Source organism: Rhipicephalus microplus, chromosome 1 (assembly GCF_043290135.1).
Source record: "Rhipicephalus microplus isolate Deutch F79 chromosome 1, USDA_Rmic, whole genome shotgun sequence".
Classification (NCBI taxonomy): domain Eukaryota; kingdom Metazoa; phylum Arthropoda; class Arachnida; order Ixodida; family Ixodidae; genus Rhipicephalus; species Rhipicephalus microplus.
The window spans coordinates 183187339-183206356 of NC_134700.1; the positions used below are offsets into that span (position 1 = coordinate 183187339).

Here is a 19018-nt window from a genome sequence, read left to right on the forward strand (position 1 = left end):
CACCGCCCCCGTAATAACGCCCGAGCAAATGTTACTACTTCTGTGGTCTACACTAACGTGCGCAGCTTCCTTTCAAAACGCGAGGAAATATGTAGTCTTGTCTCGTCATCTAGCAGCAATATAGTCGTGCTCTCCGAAACGTGGCTTTCTGGTGACGTCACAGACGACGAAATCCTGACCGATCTTCCGAACTTCAACGTTTTTCGTAACGATCGTAAGGGCGCCCGTGGGGGAGGTGTTCTGATCGCCACTAGTAAGCTATTTTCATGCTCAGTCATCGACATTGCGACTGACTTAGAAATACTATGGCTTCTCATTCGTTCTACACCACTAACATTGCTACTTGGAGTGTGCTATCGGCCCCCGCAAAGCAACCCAGACTTTCCACGGAAATTTAACCACATATTGAATCATCCCATGTTGAAACACCCCAACGCACACGTCCTAATTTTCGGCGACTTTAACTATCCTGACATCGATTGGCAAAATCTGGCAGCTTTGTCAGGAACAAGCGCGGAAGCAAAAGAATTCGTCAATGTCTGCCTAAACTTCAACCTCACACAGCTGGTGTTGGAGCCAACCCGCGTGACAAATAGCTCAGCGAACATATTGGACTTGATATTAACAACACATCCCGAAACGCTATCTTCGCTTACATATTTGCGCGAAATCAGCGACCATAAGGTTATACACTCAGTCTTCAATTTCAGTCACTCGCCCAGCCTGATTCAATCCAAGACTATCAATCTATATGATAAAGAGAATTACGAGGTAATCAATAACGAACTTCAACGTTTTTTACCAGACTTTAAAGCTCGCCTTTCAAGCAGAACAGTCGAAGACAACTGGACAATCTTCAAAAACAAAATAGGGGAGCTAGCAAGAAAGTTCATACCTACAACTACATTTCGTACGTCTTCCCAGAAACCATGGTTCTCAAAAACCTTGAAAAGACTAGAAAATAAGAAAAAACGGTTATTTCGCGCTGCTAAGTTAAAACAGAGTGCTCACAACAGGGAAAAATACTATGCGGCTGAAAAAACATACTTGCTCGCCTTACGCAGCGCCAGGCGCTCGTTTTTTCACACAGATTTACCCAAGATGCTTACTAATAACCCCAGAAAGTTTTGGAAAATAATTAATCCACAGAAAACGCGCAGCATTACACTGAAAAGTGAAGTGGGCGACGTTATCGGTAATTTTGAGAGCGCTGAGCTATTCAATACTGCTTTTTCATCTGTGTTTACCCACGAAACCCCTATACCATTCCCTGTGTTACCAATTTGTGTACCGTCTTCTATGTCGCGTATAACATTTATGCCAGACGGTATAATGTCTGTCATTGAAAAATTGAAACTGTCTTCTTCAGCAGCTGTGGACGGAATCAATTCGAAAATTCTTAAAAACACTAAATGTATTTCTTCCATGATTATGTCGCTAATATTCTCACAGTCACTTCACACCGGCCACTTACCAGCCGACTGGAGGACGGGGAAGGTCACTCCGGTCTTCAAATCAGGTAACAAAGACAGCCCTCTAAACTATCGCCCCATTTCTTTAACAAGCGTACCCTGTAAAATCATGGAGCACGTCATCTTTTCCCAAATCATTCATTTTCTTGATGGCAATAACTTCTTCCACCCCGCACAGCATGGTTTTCGCAAAGGTTATTCTTGTGAAACCCAATTAGCCCTCTTTGTTCAGGATTTGCATGCCAATCTTGACATTAATCTGCAGACGGACGCCATATTTTTAGATTTCTCGAAAGCGTTCGATACGGTACCCCATAAGCGGCTCTTAATGAAACTTAGATCTTTAAATATACATCATGACATAGTAAATTGGATTGAGGAATTTCTAACTAACCGCTCGCAGTTTGTCTCCATCGATGAAGTACACTCTAGTCCCGTTCCAGTAGCGTCAGGTGTCCCCCAAGGCTCCGTACTCGGGCCCCTTCTCTTCCTGATTTACATAAACGACCTAGCTTCATGTGTCTCCTCTTGTATCCGTTTGTTCGCCGACGACTGCGTAATATATCAACCAATTACCAACCCCACTGATCAAGCCGCTGTCCAAGATGACCTAAACCACGTGCAAGAATGGTGTGACCTGTGGCACATGAAACTTAATCCCAACAAATGCAAGATCGTTTCATTTCACCGCAGCCACAACCCCCTTCTGTTCCCTTATGTAATTGCTAGCGTTACCCTCGAACACGTGCAGTCATACAAGTATCTCGGTGTCACCATATGTAATGATCTAAACTGGTGCACGCATATTACTAACATTATATCATCAGCGAACAAATCTCTGGGTTTCCTGAAACGTCACCTCCGGCATGCACCTAAAACTGTCAAGCTACAGGCCTACAAGTCCCTCATCCGATCCAAATTAGAATACGCATCCGCAGTCTGGAGCCCACACCAAGCCTATCTGATCGACTCACTCGAGGCAGTTCAAAACCGTGCCATCAGGTTCATTCATTCTTCGTATTCCTACAATACAAGTGTAACATCACTCAAAAAAGAATCGGCTATTTTAAACCTTGACATTCGCCGCCGCATCTCTAGTCTCAGCCTTTTTCATAAGTTTTTTTACAGCACCCTTCGTCATCCCTACATCGCCCCACCGGCCCGCATATCTCACCGCACGTGTCATTCGCTTCAAGTTGCCCGGCCGAGGATTAAGACGACCACCTTTTCTATGTCCTTCTTTGTTCGGACAGCAAAAGACTGGAATGACCTTCCCCATGATGTCGTCACCACTGAATGCTCCTCATCATTTTTTGATCAATTATGTGTCCACTTTTCGTGATAAAAATTTGTGGCAACAAAAAAAAATTTATATGTTAACCCACCCCTTATGTAATACCCCCTCGAGGGGTCTTTAAGGAAAATAAAGTTATGTTATGTTATGTTTTACACTCGACAAGGAAGCGTCGCGAATCTCAAGAACGCAATCCATCCGAAGAGGATCCGAAGCCTGTACTTTCCATAATTTCCCATAGGCGCACAAGTGCCGCTGAGGGTGCCCGTGTAGACACTAGCACCAGGTTCCCCTCTAGATATTATTGTATTAAACTCTATGGTTTAAACCCTGTGTAAACCACAGAAGGGCACAAACGCGACATGAATGTTGAAACTCTAGAGGCAAAAACTCGGCTTGAAGTGAAGCGTTGGCAAATCGCAACCCCATACAGGATATGAATGTCTAACCAACGACAAACTCGTGCTGAAAGCACCTGTTCGTACCTTGCATAGATCTATTGGAATGTCTTGCAGATAAAGAGACAAAAAAACACTATGTACCATCTCCCCGAAAGGAACCCTGGTAGGATGCGAAGCAGCAGTTGTGCGTTTGGCGTTGACCAAGTTGAAACGGGTGTTGACGTGGGTGGGGGAAAAACCGTTTCAAGCGAAACTTGATGTGGCGTTTACTCGAGTGAACGTTTGTTTGAAACGCAAGGACATGGGAGGCGGGACGCGTTGAAGACGCTTGTGCTCGGCATCCTTGGCTCGCGTCTCGTATGTGTTACCTGCGCGCCATATGTATGCTTGAACGCGATCGGTGTTCTTGACTCGCACCTCGTCGGTGTCGCTGGTCTTCCTCTGCGGACGCTTGCGTTCGGCTTCCCGGATGCATGCGTCGTCGGTGTGGACGTCGCCATTCGCGAACGCGATCGGCTTCGCTAACCCTCGCAACGCCGGCGACAGCCAGGAAATGTACGCGCACATTAGCGGGAAGCACGCCACGATGATGTCTCGTCCATCGGCGGAATCGCACGGCAAGGAACGGCGCGCTGTCCCATTGTTGGCGCCGCGAGAGTCTCGAGGCGCACTCACCCATCGCAACGCACTCACCGATCGGCTCGCGGTTTCTTCTTTCGGACAGATGGAGAGAGGTGGCGCTGGTGTGATGATGCCCACGTGAGGTGTTGGCTCGAGCGGTGGGAAGGGTAAATCGAGAGAAAGCTGACACGCGGGGAGCGCGCGGCAGGCGCGAGAGAGAGACGTCTCCGTGCACTGCTAGGAGGGTGTGAGCTACTTGGCACCGCTCCAACACCTGCGGCGAGAGGAGCGGTGCGGACGGAGGGACAGCCTTACACAGGCTAGTAAAATAGCTGCTTCGCATCAAATAATGCGACTATCGATTTTCTCTGGGTGGGTGACCCCAGGGGTGCCGTCTACAGAAAGCCGGCGCCAAAGAGAGTACAGCCTTTTGACGCCACTTAGCCATGCCTGCTTGCGCAGGCGCCCCTGCGGGGCCGAGAGACCATGCCAACTGCATTATCTTCTTGGCCCATGGCACAGCACCGAAATACCTCATGCGTGAATACACTTGCAAGTTTTAGCATAATGATTCGCTTGCTTTCTGTCTGGCGTTCGAAGCACAATCAGCCGAACTATCAACAGATGGTCTCTATAGTCCTTGGCGTGGTTCAACGAGTTGTTACCGGAATAAATGACTCGCGAGTAGCTGTTTCAAACGCTTTGAGAAGGGTATCTCTTGACAGATTTCTAACATTTTTAGTAAAATGCCGATGACCCATTTTAAAGAATACAATTGCCACAATGACTACTTTTTAGCGTCTTCTTTTAAGTGTAGCAAAAAACCATCAATTTAATTGCAGTGCTTGCTAATTAAGGCGATTTCTTCATCAACTTATTTTTAGAAAGAAACACCAAGTCAAGACTTTGTCTAAGCAATTTCTTTCCAAAAAAAAACGTATAAAAATTCGATTCAGTTTTCTACCTCATTCTGCAGAATGCACGAAAGTGGAAGCGAATTTCCTGCCGCGCACCATAGATAAATGGCTTAGCCAAATGAATGCTATCTGAACGGATGAAAAAATGCCTTCACCAGGGGGGTGAGGGGGGGGGGTATACCCATCATACAGAACCAACCAAAAGGGAGGTTCCAACTGCGCATTTTCTGCAAGGAGTCTCCTCGCTCGACTCACAAAGCTATTCGAACTTTACATTTTTTCACCATAGGCTTGATTCATTTCGTTCCATTTTCTCGAGCTTCCATTTCATAACTTCATTATGAAATGGAAGCATTCTCAATCTTTTCTCAATCTAAGCGACCCAGCCGTCTTAACATTCTTTGCGAAAAGCGTTAGCGACTAACTAGCAGAGATCCCCCGTTCACAAAAAGCGAACGCGCAATCGCAAGTCCTTAAGTGCGAAGGAAAGTACACCGAAGTGGGTCGATCGTAGCAATAATAGTCGTCAAACAGAGCAACTCTGCTACATACGGAGACAAAACACCGTTTTAAAGCCCAGTGAAGAGCAGCGACCTGTACGGAGTATAACTTGATTTGCGTCCTCCCATCGCTGCGCCTCTCTTTTGATGCCGTTGTCTTTTTCTTCGATCTGGCGCGTTTACTTGTGGAGGTGCTTATATCGCTTTCCCGTAATTTGCTGACGTGTTTGTTTTTTCCAAATCGAGAAAAAAAATGCGAGGTCAGCAACGAATTATACAATGGCGTGAGTCGCAACTGCTCTCTCCGATTCCCCTCCTCCTCTTTTTCTATATTACCCTCTCTATCGCCATCGTGTTCTCGATTTCGTCAATTCTTTATTCCTCGAGTAAGTTCTTGAGGAGAGAAAGAAGCTGTTTCCGTAACGTAAGGGCTGCTCGTCTTCACCGCTTCGTTGCAAGAACATGTCCTGCAGCGCCGACTGCGCACGAAAGAACCTTTGCTCTCTCCCTCTCCCGAGAAAAAAAAAACGTGAAAAGGAGATTTTAAAAGTGTTCGCGTCTGCATCCAAAAACACCAGCTCCGCATTATCCTGGGAGGGCCATTTTCGCATCGCTTCGTTTCAATTGAAAAAAAAAAGAGAGAAAGAACACACGTGCGATTGCTGGCTGCGTGTGGCTCTGCGCGGTATAGCAAGCATCTCACTCGAGACCTCGCTTCGACATTCACCCTTGTCCCTTATGCAGCCGTTTTTCTTCGAAGTCTCAATGCACGTGTACGCTTTTGCTGCCCTTAAAAAAAAAAGCCCCGGGAAAAGGCAAGAAATATGTTGTGCGTCCGACTGGGCCTTTTGTCCCGGCGGTTAATGAAGCTGTAAAACGGCACCGTAAACTCGACGAAACACGATCATCAGAAACGAAACCAGAGAAAAAATAACATAAACCCTGTGAGGAGGGAGGGAAGAGGCGCGTCAACGGCAGGAGAATACGACCAGTTGTTTTTTTCTGCTTTTGTTTGATTTCCTTGCGAGAAATCTCCAGCGTCGAATATGCTCGCACTACCGACCATTGAATGTCGCAACAAAACGCGCACACGTGCTAGCGTGTGTCGTTGCATTAGGAACATCACGAACAATCCTTTTTTTTTTCTCCGAGATCCCTTTTAAAAGGAATATAGGGAAGCTGGAACGCTAGTGTAGTGTTCTTGCAAGGTGACGGACCTGCTCTGCATATTTGCTGAAAACTCAGAAGCCCACCTCTCGATTTTTGTCTAGGCTTCTTTTTTTCTTTTGTCATGAACCAAAGCACGAATGGGAATAAATACCATTGCTATGGAATTGTTGAAGTACTGGTTAGTTCCTAATATTAGGCGCATCTTTCGGTTAAGGCAAACTGCAATGTGGTGTTTCTTTCAGTTATACATCTATTACGAACAGCAGCAGACGCAGCCTCCTATAGAAGAAGCAAGGCGTGATTGCAGCGATGGTTGCGTGCCGTCATTCCGCACATGGATTTAAGGAGAATCCGAACCGCTGCTTGATGTTTCAGTTAAATGCGTTCCATTTTTCTCTATCTGTATACCAAGAGTAATCAGGTAGTAAGCGTGGAGGCCTTCTCATGTAGACGACGGACGAGTCTGTTTCGGAAATTTGATTTCCAATCAAGAAGTCGAAGAGCACGAAAGAAAGAAGTAGACGCTTACGTTTGTTTGCGCGCTTACGAACGGCCGTTGAAAGGGTATACTTCACAAACGGGTATCAAGCAACGCCAGTACGTTGAAATGACAACGCAAAATATAGTTAAACGAAGTAAGTAAGTGCCGTCCGATCTTCATGCTAACTGCTCATCCCAGTGTTTCTGTTATCAATGTTGCCCTGCAAACACACACATGCAAAGGTAACTTTAACTCGCAATGAAAAAATTCCGCCATATTCGCGCGCTGTACAAGATCAATTTAAATAGGTCGCGAAAGTTGGAACAAAAAGTGGTCTGAAACCTATTGCGACAGTCATCAAATACCACGTGACGATTGAAGCGCGACAGGTTGAGGGATGGGGGGGGGGGGGGGACAAATAGCGAAAACAAAAAAATTGTTAAATGTTTATTTTCCATACTTTTAATTTTATTTGTTACAAAAATTAGCAGACCGCTTTAATAAAATTTTGGTCTTGGGTATGTGGTAGAGTGCCCTTTTTTTTTTTTGGTTTCAGAAGCAGCGGGCACATGAAGGCAGTCTGATAACATTGGCCGGCGGATTTGGGGGCGTATCCAGGCAATATGCTATCAGATTAGTTCAGTGTGTTCTTTGGTTCGGCGCATTACCAAGTCAACGAGGCATCGCTCACTTTTTCGTGGTAGTTTTGTGCGTACCTTCAGAAGTTTACTTATTTTCTATGTGTTTTCATAGCTCAACTAGCTCACAGAATGTTTAGATAGCCGCTGACTGCCGACTGCTTTGGCTGGCGCATGGCCGGCGTGCCTTTGCCTTTGGTGACTGTGAACGTGACAGGCTAAGCAACAAGGCGCTGTACTTTACGGCTGTCAAAGCTATAATTTCAAAACCTCTGTCTTGCAACAGTGCTTTTGAACGATGAGCAACGTGAGTATTCGAAATATTATGGTATTTTACTCGTGAACAGTTGTCTCACAGTCGCCTCTGCGAAGTTTCTTGTGCATATTGCAAGTACGTCATTTGGCGAATACAACAACTTTTCTTTGTCTGTCTTTGTTATTTTTGTTTCTTTTCTCTCTCGCATGCAATTACTGAGACACAAGGCGCAATAATAAAGGCACGTAGCAGGTCAGCAATTAAGCAAAATGTCAACTTAGTGCCATGTAGTGCGAATACTCAACGTCGCTAACGCTTCCCATTTTGACGTTATATATATATATATATATATATATATATATATATATATATATATATATATATATATATACTGCTGTTAGCTGTCCCCTCCTCACGTAGATGGCGACGGTGGTCACGAGCCACCGACTAATGAATCCATGGGCTTCAATGGAAGTTACGCCACCAGTTTACATATACCTTGCGCTGTATTTGTAGGAATCAATTTTATGTGAAGTAGCTTGCGAGTACTCGCCTATGCCTTAGTTTTGATGTATTTAGTGTAGTTTGAGTAGCGTTCATATCGCGAGCTTACAAAGCATGTCAATGGCAGTTCCGTGTAAGCGGTAGCAGTGTAAGCAGTTCCGTGCTTCGACGTAACTGTGGCCGGACGTTGCAGACCTCATTGCTATTGAAAAGATGTAGAAATAACATTGGTTGTCATGTCCTAGTGGGGACGGTTAACACTATAGACTATAGCTTCCGGTGTCGAAGAGGTACATATGCACTGTTGATTGTATAGTAATATCCCAGTTAGCCAACACTGCTTCCACAATTAACGTTAGACGAGCCACATTACGACATCTGATGCTTCGCAATCTTTCATGCAACTGAGAAGCGCGTGAGCCTGAGCTTGTGCGCACACATTCATAGAAAAAAAATAGCACAAAAACAACGAAGGTGAGACACAAGAAACAAGACAGAGCACTCAGTGTTAACAACAGCGTTTATTTTTGCTGTGCAGATATCTGCGCTTCTGGGAAGGCGGAAAACGAAGGAGAGGGCGATATTTATGGCATATATGCGGACAATATGTATGTAATAGGCAGTGTACCACGTCTGTTTATGATCAGTACCACGTGGTTTCTGGCTAAAGGTCATTGTGGTGTATTGGATTCATTGATGAATATGTGAAATTTAACGCCACACGACCACCATATGATTATGAGAGACGCCATTGTGAAGGGCTCCGGAAATTTCGACACCTGGGCTTATTTAACGTGTGCCTGAATCTGAGCACACGGGCCTACAGGATTTTCGTCTCCATCGAAAATGCAGCCCCCGCAGCCGGGACTCGATCCGACGACCTGTGGGTCAGCAGCCGAGTATCTTAGCCACTTGACCACTGCGGCGAGGCGGCTGAGTATTGGTCAGCGTTAGTCTTGTAGTACATTGAAATTGACATCTATTACACATGTTATGGTTTTCTCTTGTTCAGCTCTTGCAAAATGTCTAGTTGAGTTGTCAATAACTTTTATTTTGTTCTCATGCTAATATAGACTGCGAATGGCATACGTCGTTGTCGAGAAAAATGTGAGTCGCTTGTACCTAGATTTAGGCTCTTGCACTCTCATTTAGGCACACGTTGAGGAACTTACGGTGGCACAAATTCACGAAGCCCTCAACTAGGTCGTAATTATATCGTGGTTTTCGCATGTTGACGGGCTCCTGCAAAATTTTTTTAGCATCGCAGGAAATCGCTACCGATCGGTACTCGAGGCTCCAGAGAACACGCATGCCATACAGTACGTGGCCTAGAATATACACTGAATTCTCAATCTGTTAAGCCACACCTTTAAGAGTTGAACGTGATAGCGATAACCTGTTCCTAGTGCGTACTTCAACCACTTAGTTCACGCTTTTTTATTGCATAGTGCTGCTCAAGGAGTTTAAGTTTTGGATTACTACAAGGTATTCGATAAAGATGTAAGTGGCTTGTGGCAGTGAAGCTTCACATATGGCTGCATTTTGTGTGAGGAGTAGCATGCTTTGAGCCTCGAGTAATTATGCGCTTGAAATGTTTTTGAAGTTGCTACGCACCCTCTACGTAATCTTGAGGAAATACGCACAGTAACATGTGTGCCTTGTGTAACGGGTGGTCGGCTTTAAACCACGAAGTCGTTAAGATAATCACATGTTCTGTAGTCTGACGGCAATGTATATACAGATGAACCACACAATATTATTGCGATGTTACATGTTGTATCGGGAAGCCTGTATACAGGACGGGTGTGTTTGTAAAGTGTGAACGTGTTTTTCACTGTATTTCCAAGCAGAGGAAGTTACTTTAACTGTATTTCCAAGCAGATGCGTGGTTATGTGTAATAAAATTAATAACAAAAAGAATGATATGTGGTGTTTAACGTTCCTAACCCACCATATGATTATGAGAGACGCCGTAGCGGAGGGCTCCTAAATTTCGACCACCTGGGGTTCTTTAACGTTCATCCAAATCTGAGCACATGTCAATCTAAGGCAAAAGGGTGTTAAAAGGGTGTGTGGTTCGTCCTTTTGGGGACTAATGGGGCTGACACAACCATTAATCCTTTTAAGGACTAAAGACACCGGGTCTAACAGTTAGTCCACACAGACGAACTCAAGGGACTAATATTTAGTCCTCACATTTACGCCTTAGTGAGTAACCGTTAGTCCCACAATTCACCTCAAAGAACTAACATTTAGTCCCCACATTTGCACCTTATAGAGCAACTGTTAATCTTCACATTTACACCTTACCGGGCCACTGTTAGTCCTCACAGTTGCACCTTGCCAGACGAACGGTTGATCCACTCAAATACTCCAATCGAATGGACTTTTTGTCCCCAGTTCAAACATTGTTTTTTGTTTATTTTCCGCCAGGCCTAATACTTTTTCGCCTGTTTTTCTACACAGTGAGCAACAAATTGCGCAGAAAAGAACACGCGAAAAAGTAGTTAGCCACCTACGTGTAACTGCTTTTGCAGTCACGGCAACAACGAAAGATAAAAGTGGGTCATCGAAATCTTTTATTTTTATACATACACATGAAGTTTCTCCATTCTTTTAAGTGAATTCATGGTGAAGTGTACAAGTCCAGTCTCGTTATCAAATCTTGTTCACTCCTTGGAGAGCTCCTCCGACGGAAGCCCTAGATGACAGGCATTCCAGACGCCAGCGCACGCAGCCTTCTGCCTGTTGTGTTCCCACGGCTGCACGTACAATACTATAGTAAAAATACTTAGACACACGTGAAAGAAGATGAAGAAGCACGCATATGACAAGTACGTGCACGTTAATATAAAAAAGCGTTAAAATATGAGACACAAATAACTATACCTTCACATCCCGCACAGTCCTTCTGAAGCTGCTCTGACGAAAGAGATGGATGACAGGCATCGTAGACGCCAACGACACAGCAGTCTTCAGCACGGTGTGTGCCCACGGTTGCACAATAAGTATGCAAAATAGTGAGTCACTCGTGACGGAGGATGAATACAAATGCATATGAGAAATACATGCAAGGTGAAATGAAAACATACGTGAGATATGGCATGCAGATAATTTCACCGTGATGTCACACATCGTCAGACTCATTTCGATCCCCGTAGCGCAACAGCTTAGGAGCGGCGGCCGCAGCCACAACTCCGCGAACCACCACGCCACTAACAAGTCGGCGAGTCCTAAGCGAGCGACGTCGTTCATCTCGAGCAAGCGAATGCGAGACCAAACACGGCGCTGCACGCGGAGTGTCTGCCGCCAGCAAACTTCGAACAGGAGAGCGAGCGTACGCTTGGCCGCCGCCACGAACAGCGCCGAGCTGGTTTGGAGCTAGCGCCGAAGAAATCGACGGTAATGCGGCCCTTTTCCATAAACTCGAGTGAGTGCAGCGCGCAAACGCGAGTCCGCCACCGCGGCCAACGGATTGCGCTGAGTGGTTGCGACCGACTGACAGGAAAGCCAACTGTAATGGCGACCAATTTTCAGTGAGTTCCGACGCTAGCGAAAGCCCCGCCAGCCCGTACAGGTGCACTTACAGCGCACGACATACTACAACCAAGCTCTTTACGAGAACCTGCAACGTGTTTTCGATGACTCCCAACACAGCGATGAGGTCTCAGCCCAATATCGTCAGCCCGGAGCTCATCTCGGCGGCGAAGACAGGCGAGCACTCGACGAACGAGCGTACGGGAGGCCGATGGCAATGGCGGCCAATTTCCAGGCGGTCGCAAAGCACAGGCGAACTACAGACGCCGAAGCTAACCTTCGCGATGCATTTCGTGCATGCGATATGCAACACGACCGAGCCCGTTGCCGGCAAGCGCGATCCGTATCGCACACCGACAAGTAGAGTAGAATAAAGAATAACCTACTTGCCTTATATTCCAGCGCTGTTTTCTGGCCTGAGTCGGACTGAAGTATATATCCGATGGGCCTGTTGTCTTCTCGACCGCCATATTGTCCTTTCCAACTGTTGCTGTCATGTGTTGGTCGTGACTATCTTGAAGCCAGAAATATACAGCGCGGCGTGGTGACGTGTCGATACTTGCTCCAGGCTTCATGGGTGCAGCGAAACGCAAAAGCAGCAGCCCACGCTCATCCAAGCGTACACACGAGGACCACGTCGTAATTCTTAGATCGTCGAATCCAGGCGGCCGTGGTCGAGCACTCCGAGCGCGACGCAATGCGAACCGTCGCCGGTAAAATACAGGAAAAGACTGAGCCAGCAGAAGAGGAGAGGGAGGGCTGGTCACCTTGGCAACGCTTTTCGCGCTGCTTGCAATCCCCGGGCGGTTCATCCCTTGGTTTCGAGCGGCACGCTTCCCTCTGTGGTTGCTCCTCAACGGTCTGTCCGTTAATCGCGCGCGCCTATTGGGCTCCGTTACTCCCTTTTTCGGGTAATTTTGCCTTAGAGTGCACGGGCCTACAAAATTTCCGCCTCCATCAAAAATGCAGCCGCCGAAGCCAGGATTCGATCCCGCGACGAGTGGGTCAGCAGCCGAGTACCTTAGCCCCTAGACCACTTTGGCGGGGCTAATAACAAAAAAAAAAAACAAATACCTGGCTGTGCGGAAAAACACATGCTTGGCTCGCGAAGGGCCGGAGTTCTATTCTCACCCAGATTTAGAATTTATTTTATTTCTTTTATATTTATTTTTCTCAATTTCCTTGTTACGCACAGGATGATAATTTTTCGCTCACAGCCGACAACGCCGGCACCAACATTGACACCGATAAGGATGCCAACGCCGGGATTTCTGCGAAATGAGCTCTTTAGCGATGTCGCGTTAAAATCACGTTTTCCTCTCTAGACGCGTTGCAGGTTCAATACCACTACGTGTCAGGCCTTGTACCAGTCATTGACTGATTGGAGCATGGCGCGCTCGTTCGTTACTGGGACTGCCATGGAGGCCGCGACTTGCCCACGCAAGCGCAAGCGATTGCACTCAAAAGAAGCGCATTCGAAGAAAAAAAAGTGATAGAGAGAGAAAGTGCCCAACGTCACGAGGTTTTGTTCACCCCATGAGCAGCAAGTGATGTTCTTACACTTAAGTCGGTGCTCCTATGCCGAATCCTCGTCTGTGAACAAGCTGCATGTGCCCGGGTACTGCGCCGTAAACTGAGTAGTTTGGAAACATGTATATGCCGAGTAGCACTCGCTGTCACTATAAACTTTATTGACGAATTTTAGTGTTAATGCGAAGGCGCTGTCAGCTGATATCTGTAGTATTCGCACGTGGTTGTAAGAAAACACAGAACCAACTTCACTCATTCATGGCGCAACGTCTTTTTGAGCAAGTCACGAAAGAACGCCGCAGTGAGGTCAACATTCAAATGGTAAGAGAGTGGCGAAGGAGGCAGAACGTATCATAAAGACGAAGCATGGTCTCAGAGATAATTTGTGCGCAAATATCATAAAGATATTTTGTCCCGGTCGTATCGTCACCTTGTTCGGGTGTGTGATCTTCATTTTAAGTGTGAATACACTTTATGAGCGACCCCAAACCATCCACCGCCGTCGGCGGCGTCCGCAGTCTTCTCTCTATCTTTAAAAGAAAGAGGACTTGGCGGGCCGCAGCGCGACGCTCTACCGAATGAGCCACGGACGCGACGCTGATATCGGTTTCAGTAACGCGCCTTATACCCCCTCCCCCTTCGCTCGCTCCTCCGCTCTCCTCGCTCGCTGCAGCTGCGCGCGCACCCCTCTCTCTCGCGCGCTCGCCTTCTCTCTCAGTCTCCCGTCGAGAGTGGGTCGTGAGGGGGAGTAAAGTTAAAATCCGTTGGCATTCGCCAGTGAGTTAACGTAAACTCCCCCGTGTGATCAAATTGCAATTCCCGGGAACCATTACACCATAAAGACACCATAGTGTGATTAATAAATATAATAGTGCGAAATAATAAATACCCCTCATAGCATCACCCCGTGTATTCGCACTTAAACCATCTTCACCCTCGGGGAAATGCTTGGGAGTTTTTTACGTTTCATTTTCTTCGCTGCCATGGTGAACTATACTGCGGCATAATTTCGGTAAATCGTCACTTCTCGAGTTGCCTATTCCGAGGAAGCGCCTAGCCGCTTGCCCGAAAGAAGAGCGATATTGCACGATACAAAAAAAAAATAGACGAAACGCTATATTTTATGTGTTTCGCATATTTTTTCTCTTCCAAAGCTGAGCGCCAAAGTCGCTCGGTGGGACCAAAATGACGTGTTGATTCTTCTTAAGCTTTGTAATCTTGATAACATATTAGGATGTTTCCGTCGGCAAGAATGGAAGGATGGGGAGTTGGATTGCGAAGGCTCTAGAATTGCGTAGTAATAACGCAAAAGAATAATTCACATACAAACGCACCAACGCACCGAAGCACCAAATATACTCACGTGCTTTGCCTGTTCGCGTGTCTTTGCCTTTATTTTGTTGATTTGCAGCAATCGATTTCTTTATAAAAAAAGATCATCCATTAATTGTCAGATGCATCTGTCAGGGCAGTTCACTTCAGCACTGCGCAAAGATATTTCTTTTTTTACTTAGGTAAGGGTGGCAGCACGTTCAGCTTTTGAGAAACATGTTTTCCAATAAATTCTTGAGAGCGATTCGAGTTAAAGTAACGACTTTGAAAGAAAGTTCTGTTTACACAGGGATTTCCTTTTTCCGTCATCGAAGTAAGGAAGCAACTTCGCGCCCCCTCAATGGGGCTGCAAACACTCACGCCTGCCGAGAAAATTGCTTTACAAGTGTTCTGTTTGCCACTGCTATTGGTTCGACCAGCAGCTAGATTCTGCCATGCCGGGACCCAAACGGATGTGCCTTTGTAACACTTCAGGCTTCTCTTTTCGTATTGGTTGCCAAATCTGTTCCTGCTCCTTGCTCATTGCACATATTGTGGTTATACTTGCCAGGCAACATTTACTTTATATTTGTCACATATTCGCTTCTTGCTTTTTGACTCTAAAGACCTTGTTTGATCCGCATATACGTCTGGTGCTGAATTCACAAAACTTAGTCTTAGTTAAACTTAGTTAGCTATTGTTTTGTTCCTCCGGCTTCACTAATTTTATACCTTGCATCGTGACTGGATGAAATATTCCCACACGAATTTTTTTTAGCGTAGAGTGTTTTTCTGAGTATGTGCCCAGTCATCCAATAAACGTATTGACGTACAAGGAAGAGAGTTTGTTTGAGATTGTGCTGCAAAGTCTTGACTTGGCTATCACTGCTTAAGCTTTTTTCGTTGCAGGCAATGCCAGGGATAACAAAAATCTCATGAATCCTGTAACGATAATTAAGACAAATGATGGCAATTCGCGCTTTGATTAGACACATTAGTCTATGAGCATGAAGCTTATTGATTCTGAGAAACGCCCTAGATTACTTACTAATGCACCTTCTCACATTCTGATTGTCTTATTGGTAATCGGGGACAGTTACGTAACAAAATTATCTGAAGGGTAATTTTTTTTACCTGAAGGGTAATCTTCAAAATAATTCGAACGTTTCTCTAGTATTGAAATGAATAGTGTATACTTATTGAGACGTGCGTTTTTTGGACAAAATAAATGACTGATGAAGTCTAATGCTAGACCTAAAGCACGATAAAAAAACACAGTTTTTCTATGAACAGCTTTTCGAGCAAGTTGCATGTCGCAGAGAGCATCTGCTCCTTAGTGAAGTGCTATTACGGAAAAGATTAGCCACACGCAATGGCAGACCGAGTAATAAAGACTATTTTGTATTCGTTCTTATGAATGCTTCAAAATTCAGGCAATAAAAACAAATATTAGGACGATTCGTTATAAAATACCCGAATGGAGGTTCGCCGCTTGTGAAAATTGAATGGCAATGGCTAAAATAATAAGAAATAAATAACGGTGGTTCAGAATAATGAGAATCAAATGGAACAATTCGCAAGAAACTGTCGTGCGTGGTCCAGATACATTGATGAACAGAATAAAACAAATCTCTCATTCTTCAAATTTTCGCCCAAGACGGCGAACTCGGTGCGTGGCAAAATTGTTGCACCAGTGGCGTTCTTGCAAAAAAAAAAAAGATGGGAAACCAATGGTGATAGTTTAATAAATTAATTACTGACAATGCCGCGGGGCACGTGATCAGAGTTTAAAGAACGGTAATGAGTTTTCCCGGGAAAACTATCCTGTGTGCGTGCGTTCACGTTTTGCCAGTCTTCCGAACAACAAAAACTTGCTGTGTATTTAAGATCGATCATTCTTTTCTAGATATATCTTCGGGTGTTTTGAGATCTCAGCTAATGGTGGTCGTTGCTGGCCTCAGCATTTTCTTAGCGAAAAAGGAACCTTGGTTGCTAACCCTGGAGCCACCTCAACTTCGTTTAGCTTAGTTTGAAATATTAAGTTTCCACTGACGAAAAAGCGTCATTAAGCTGGTATTTATAAAATTTAAACAACCTTTCAGCGTGACGTGTACTCTCTACTTCAAATTTAGGCATTTGTATGTGCAATATTTAGAAAACATTACTTCGTAGCTAATCAATGATGAAGGCAATGCGGGCAAATCTATCACGTTTCAACAACCTTCAGTGTAAATTCATCATTTTTCAGTGCCTAGACAATATTATCAGCACAGCGCTAGATGAAATACTTTTATTGGTTACTGTCGTGATTCATTCGCCATAGGAATGAACTATATGTCAAGGTGATTGATCAATATTTACGTCACGGAGGCTGAAGAACTTGTCTGTTCCCTAAATTGCAGAAAAACTGGAAAACGCCAAGAAATCAGTTAAGAAGAAGCACTTTTTAAACGCAGCACAGAAAGCTTGCTTTTTTTAGTCGTGTTTTGAAAATATTTCGAATTACGTTACGTATTTCAAAAAATGTAGTTGTAAGCTACTAGTTAGAGCTATTTAAAGTCTACCAAATTTTTGTAAGTGACTCCTTGAAATAATGACAGTAACGATGCCTAGGCATCCAAACGACCTCCATGTTCTTTCTGAAACCACTTCTTTGTTTAAACTTTTACGTACTACTCACATACTTCTAATGGTTTCACAACACTTTTCTTTGTTTTACGTAATGCTGCTTTAGTAAGTACAGCGTTTGCACGAGTTGCTTAAGTAAGGCACTAAATGTTTACTAACGTGAGAGATTAGATATTTGCATTAATCACGCAGTGTTTTGATGACAGGACATTATTTATAGTGTGTCTACAAAATGCGATAGTATAGTTTCCTGCTATATTTATTTCATTTTGAACTCGCTTTGAACAGTAAAGCTTAGTATATTGTCATCATACCCAAACAGTGGCGTTTTTGCCGTGAAGAAAAAGCACAGGCGAGATCTATATGCGAAGGATGACCGATTTCGAACATGCGTTCATGATCATTTAATTGAAAAGTCTTTTTCGCCTACACATCGCGTTGTTCTTTTCATCTGTGGTGTTATGCGTATCTTACCATGAACACGTATGTGTAAGATCTTACCAGATCTTACACATCTTTATGTGTAAGAGCAGCATATGTGTAAGAATTGATGTGTGAGATCTTACCAGATCTTACACATCTCATGGTCACTGTACTCAAAGGTCATTCCTCAAGGAGGACTATTCTTCTTTGCCAACCTTGCGTTTTTCCAGACATTCAACATAAACGCTTGTATTTTATGATATGCACGTTGGTACATATGCAGTTGTATGATTACTAGAACGACAAGCCATGTTTGTTGACAGAAAACGGGCGACATGTCTCCAAGCTAGAAAAGAAAGTCACATCTATGCAGTGAATTACTGCATGTTGTCGGTGACAGGTTGATACTGGCCACATTTATATAGGGGCAAAATGAAAAAGTCGCCGATGATTACATTACTGCTTAATGCCCATTGCAAGCACAGCTTCATCTTGAGTCAAGGCCATCTGTGTTTCAAGTTTTGTTTTTGCTTTCCTGCAGTTATCGGCTATGCGATAAATTATAACTTTTCCGAAGTAGGACAGCACCCAAGACAACATTCGTTTTATTCTGCGGATAAGCGACGTACCCGATACGCATCTGGAAGTAATTATGGGCACTTTATTGATGCTGCTTGTGGCTCATGACGATGAATGATTATAGCTCAGCACTTTTTAGTGGGTGGGAAGCCCTAAACTACGCACTCGTTTCCCAGTTAGCATTGTTTGATGACTGGTTGTTACTTTAATCTTCTGCCACGCAATTCTGAGTAGATGAGTGTGACTCCTCACATGACTTGATGCCTCTATAGGCTCTTTGTGCGAAAGGTTTGCAGGCAGCGACGTGGCTCTGTGGTAGAATATTTGACTCCCACGCCCATGGTACAGGTTCAAATATCAGTTGATCTTGGATGTGTTTTCTGCTTTATTTTTAACATGAAATTTTTTTTACGTTGGAGTGCACAAAGACTTCAGTGACGCATTAACATTATTGAAATGACGTAAAAATGCAGATGATCAGATAGCAAACAAAAGAAGTACCGTCAACAAGAATCGAACGCATGACCTCTTGGCGAGAAACAGGAGATGCCAAGCGTGCAATCCACTGCACCACGACCAAATACTCTGCATGCTTTACAGACGCGCTTTTTATACCGCACAATATCTTCTAGCAGTGGTCTTCGTCGGGGTGGTGGTGGGGGTCGTCTGGGAGCGGTAAAATGAAGTTATGTATCAATCATGAACATGGCCTCTGTGATTAGCTCCTGAAACACGTTGTTGCAATGCGTTCATCCT

General features: G+C 44.7%; 1 long non-coding RNA gene across 1 annotated transcript in view; it reads left to right on the forward strand.

The window, feature by feature from the left end:
* The first annotated feature begins 7512 nt into the window (after positions 1-7512).
* The window catches only part of LOC142769041 (uncharacterized), a 205309-nt gene continuing 193803 nt past the window's right edge, over positions 7513-19018 (forward strand). The window contains exon 1 of the long non-coding RNA XR_012885622.1: positions 7513-7801. This is a non-coding gene — a long non-coding RNA (uncharacterized LOC142769041). The remainder of the gene's footprint in view (positions 7802-19018) is intronic.